The following is a 5,688-nucleotide window of genomic DNA, read 5'->3' on the forward strand; positions in this document are numbered from 1 at the left end:
AGAGAGAGAAAAGTAGTTAGGTGGTTTTGAAAAAGATAAGAAATAGTAAAACAAACAAAAAGTCAATTAGTTAATTGAAAAAGATTTGAAAATCAATTTTGAAAAGATAAGAAGTTAGAAAAGATTTTGAAATTAAAGTTTGAAAAAGATGTGATTTGAAAAAGATATGATTAAAAAGATATGATTGAAATTTATTTTGAAAAATATGTGAAAAAGAAATTTTGAAAAAGATTTGAAAAAGAAAATTAAAAAGATTTTATTTTTAAAATTAAAATTGATCACTTGTCTAACAAGAAACTAAAAGATATGATTCTAGAATTTAAAGATTGAACCTTTCCTAACAAGAAAGTAACAAACTTAAAATTTTTGAATCAATCACACTAATGTTAGTAAAGTTTTCGAAAATTATGAAATAAAATTAAGAAAAAGATTTTGAAAATCAATTTTTAAAATTTTCGAAAATATTAAAAAATGAAAAAGATTTTATTTTTGAAAAAGATTTTGAAAAGATAAATTTTTGAAATTGAAATCTTGAATTGACTAACAAGAAACAACTTATTTTAAAAATTTTTGACTAAGTCAACCCAAAGATTTCGAAATTTATGAGAGAAATAAGGGAAAGATATATTTTTTATTTTTTTGAATTTTTAATGAGGAGAGAGAGAAGCACAAAAATGACTCAAAACATGAAAATTTTGGATCAAAACAAATGATGCATGCAAGAACACTATGAATGTCAAGATGAACACCAAGAACACTTTAAAGATCAAGATGAACATCAAGAACTTATTTTTGAAAAATTTTCAAGAAAAGAAAAACATGCAAGACACCAAACTTAGAAATTTTTAATGTTTAGACACTATGAATTCAAAAATGCATATGAAAAACAAGAAAAGACACAAAACTAGAAAATATGAAGATCAAACAAGAAGACTTATCAAGAACAACTTGAAGATCATGAAGAACACCATGCATAAGTTTTCGAAAATTTTAGGAAAATAAAAGCACGCAATTGACACCAAACTTAAAATTTGACACTAGACTCGAACAAGAAACACAATTTTTTTTGTTTTTATGATTTTATTATTTTTTTGGATTTTTTTTCGAAAATATCTTTTGGGAAAAACGAAAACAAAGAAAAAATTTTTGAAAGATTTTTGAAAACTTTTTGAAAAGAAAATAAAGGTTGAAACAAGAAAATTACCTAATCTGAGCAGCAAGATGAACCGTCGGTTGTCCAAACTCGAACAATCCCCGGCAATGGCGCCAAAAACATGGTGCACAAAATTGTGATACACAATGGCGCCAACAACTTGGTATGCACAATTGTAATCTCAACTCTTTTTCACAACTTCGCACAACTAACCAGCAAGTGCACTGGGTCATCCAAGTAATAAACCTTACGTGAGTAAGGGTCGATCCCACGGAGATTGTCGGCTTGAAGCAAGCTATGGTCATCTTATAAATCTCAGTCAGGCAGATTCAAATGGTTATGGAGTTTTGATAATTAAAATATAAATAAACATAAAACAAAAATAGAGATACTTATGTAATTCATTGGTGGGAATTTCAGATAAGTGTATGGAGATGCGTTGTTCCTTCTGAATCTCTACTTTCCTATTGCCTTCATCCAATCCTTCATACTCCTTTATATGGCAAGTTGTATGTTGGGTGTCACCGTTGTCAATGGCTACTTTCCATCCTCTCAGTGAAAATGGTCCTCTACGAGTTACGTAGGGCTAATCATCTGTCGGTTCTCACTTGTGTCGAAATAAGATCCAGTGATCCTTTTGTGTCTGTCACTACGCCCAACAGTCATGAGTTTCACGCTCGTCACAGTCATCCCATCCCAGATCCTACTCGGAATACCACAGACAAGGTTTAGACTTTCCAGATCTCAAGAATGCTACCAATCGATTCTAGCTTATACCACGAAGACTCTGATTTCATGGAATGGAAGGCTCTGTTGTCAGGAGAGGCAACCATGCGTCGTGGACTAAGAATCTAAGAGATACATACTCTAGCTTTCGCAGGTAGAACGAAAGTGTTTGTCAAGCACGCGTTCATAAGTGAGAATGGTGATGAGTGTCACGGATCATCACATTCATCAGGTTGAGGTGCGAGTGAATATCTTAGAATAAGAATAAGCTTGAATTGAATAGAAGAACAATAGTACTTTGCATTAATACTCGAGAAACAGCAGAGCTTCACACCTTAATCTATGGTGTGTAGAAACTCCACCGTTGAAAATACATAAATGATAATAAGGTAGGCTAGCCCCAATGTCTAAGGACTAACAATGATCAAAGATGTTCCAAAAGCTCGTCCAAAGATCCCTAATACAATAGTAAGAAGTTCTATTTATACTAAACTAGTTACTAGGGTTTACAGAAATAAGTAAATGATGTAGAAATCCACTTCCGGGCCCACTTGGTGTGTGCTTGGGCTGAGCATTGAAGCTTTCACGTGTAGAGGTCTTCCTTGGAGTTAAACGCCTGTTTGTAACTTGTTTTTGGTATTTGACTCTAGCTTGCAACTTGTTTCTGGCATTTAACGCCAGAATATGGCAGAAAGCTGGTGTTGAATGCCATTTTGCGTCGTCTAAAATCGGGAAAAGTATGGACTATTATATATTTCTGGAAAGCCCTGGATGTATGCTTTCCAACGCAATCAAGAGCGCACCATTTGGACTCTTGTAGCTCCAAAAAATTCATTTCAAGTGCAGGGAGGTCAGAATCCAACAGCATCAGCAGTCCCTTGTTAGCCTCTGAATTAGATATTTGCTCAGGTCCCTCAATTTTAGCCAGAAAAAACCTGAAATCACAGAAAAATACCCAAACTCATAGTAAAGTCCAGAAATGTGAATTTTTCTTAAAAACTAATATAAATATACTAAAAAGTAGCTTGATCCTACTAAAAACTATCTAAAAACAATGCCAAAAAATGTATAAATTATCCGCTCATCACGTACGCATAAGCGATGTGCACGCATGGATGGAAAAATATTGGTGCACCAACATTGAGTCAAACGTTGGCACCAACTCTCATTCCTTCGAAAATCTTTTCTCAAGCCCAATGTTTGACTCATCGTTTTCTTGCAAACGTTGAGGCCAATGTTAACACCAGCACAAGTAAAATTTAGCACCCTTGCAGATCAAAAACTTGAATTGCCAATTGCCCCTCTTCAACATCACTGAGACCCATTCTTGCTTCCCTCAACAAGGCCAAAAAGCCCAATCCAAGGACTTGAAGACTAAATTGGAAATTTTATAAATAGAAGGAAATTTGATTTAGAAATAAAGGAGGCTAGAGAGTTAGCATATCAGTAGGCTAGCAGATCTGAAATTCGGAGAGTGAAGATCCCAAATTGGAAAATTCTGTACTCAATTTTCTTTGTATTTTCTTTTCTGCAATTTTTCTGCACTTCTTTGTTTTCTATTTTGATTTGAGCAATGATGAACTAAACCCCAATTTCATTAGGGGGAGGAGCTCTATTGTAATCATAATGGATCAATGAAATTCTTTTTCTTCTCAATTCAATTGTGTAGCTATAGGATATCTTCTGTTGTGGTTGTGAATTGTTCACTCCGGAAGGGGGTTTAATTCAACTGAATGTGGGTGTGAGCCTCGGAAGGGGAATCACCTATATTAGAATTAGAGCTCTATCCTTTACAATTCTCCTAACCAACACCATTCGGGAGGAATTGAGGTTTTGAGAATTTGTGTGGCTTATGGATAAGAGAATGTGCTCTAACTCTTCTCATGACAATTAGATCAAGGAATTGGCAAGATGGATTGTGATTAGAGAGATTGGATTGCAAAGGAATTAGGATTCAATCAATTTCAATCCGCTAAAGATCTACTCATATGATTAAGAAAGAAGTTGAGACTCAATTAATTCATGAAGGATTATGATATCTCCAGTCCCTGATGAATTATTTCTTTGATTTTCTTTTATTCAGTTTTCTCTGATTTTCAATTCAATTTCAATTTTTATTGCTGTTTTGATTCCCTGCACCCAATTCCCTTTATAATTCATGCAATTTAAGTTCCACTGCAATTTAGATTCTGCACTTTTACTTTCTTGCACTCTAAGATTCAGTTGTTTACATTTCTTGCAATTTAAGTTTCAACTCTTTTAGTTTCTTGCTCTTTAAGTTTCAGCATTTTACCTTTCTTGTCATTTAAGTTTCTGCTAATTTACTTTTTGTTAATCAATTTTCACCCAAATCACTAACTGTCAGCTTAACTAAATTTATCACCCAACTAAAATTGCTTGATCCATCAATCCCTGTAGGATCGACCTCACTTTTGTGAGTTTTACTACTTGATACGACCCGGTACACTTACTGGTTAGTTTGTATGGAATTAAAATTTTTGTCATCAATAGACGAATTAGAATTGATAGGTAATGGATAATGCAAGTCACGTGGTTCGGGGATGCTAGGATTTACTTTTTGTGCTTGGTCCTGACTTATGATTCTCGTTTATGTCGCTTAGGTTGGCATATCGTTTCTTCTTTATTACCCTCATTGAAGTTCCTTGACTCAGATTCCTTCCTTGAACCCTGATTTGACCATTCTTCGATCATATTTTATTATTCGTCCATAATCTTGCTTGATTGTATTCTTGAGTGTTTGCTTGAGTCTTTCAAAAATATCCGTCTTTATCATTAATTATACTTTTCTTCATGAATCCTGTGTTCGTTGATCTGTTCTTGAACTTGTTTTGACGTAACGCATGATCCTTAAATTTCGAGCGGTTTATACCTTGAAAGTTTCGATTCGAATTAAGCTAACTGTAATTTGATTCTTTTACTTCATGTCTAATGTATATCTTAATCTAGCCATATTCTTCATTATCTCTTAAATTCTCGGTATCATAGTCCCTAACCTTGAATTTTACTTCGTGGTCTCTGTAATTCCTTAACGTGTTTGAGTGCGTATCAGAATATTAGGGTTTTTGAAATAATGAGATCGGTTGATTACTGATGAATCTATATTTGATGATAAATTTTGGTTAGATTTGAGTGGATTTCATCATATAAATCCACATTTATTCACCTAAATAGCATGCTTTTTATTTTCTCTCTATATTATGTCCAATTATGAAAACTTGCTATTTTGTGCTTAATTTAATCAATTTTATTCCACTTTCATGCCATTTGATGCCTTGATGATTTTGATGAGTGCTTTCAGGTATAAAAAGTTGGAATAGCCTGATAAGAGTGGAAGAGAAGCATGCAATTGGAAGAAAACATGAAGAAAACAAAGGAGAAGCACACAGCCAAGTGTGCGTATGCATAACCCTATGTGCGTACGCACAAGAGGAAAATCCAGCATGTGTGCGTATGCACACACCTGTGCGTACGCACAAGTCCCTGCGCGTGACTTCATTAAAAAGTCACATGGCTCACGATTTGGAAGGCTTTTTGGCCCATTTCTGATGGCTTTGAAGCATATAAGGAAGCTAGCAACACACCCATTCATACAATATATTATACAACACACTTAGGATATTTTTAGGGTAGTTAGTTTAAGTTTTTCTCTCAATTTTCCTTAGGTTAATCATGGTTAATACTACAATTTTGTATTTCTCCAGTTTTGATTTTGGATCCTTACTTATTTCCATTGTAAGTATTTCTTAATTTTCTCTTTTTGTCACTTACTTGTTTTACGCTTTCTTATA

The sequence above is a fragment of the Arachis duranensis genome, chromosome 9 (assembly GCF_000817695.3).
Source record: "Arachis duranensis cultivar V14167 chromosome 9, aradu.V14167.gnm2.J7QH, whole genome shotgun sequence".
NCBI classification, from domain to species: domain Eukaryota; kingdom Viridiplantae; phylum Streptophyta; class Magnoliopsida; order Fabales; family Fabaceae; genus Arachis; species Arachis duranensis.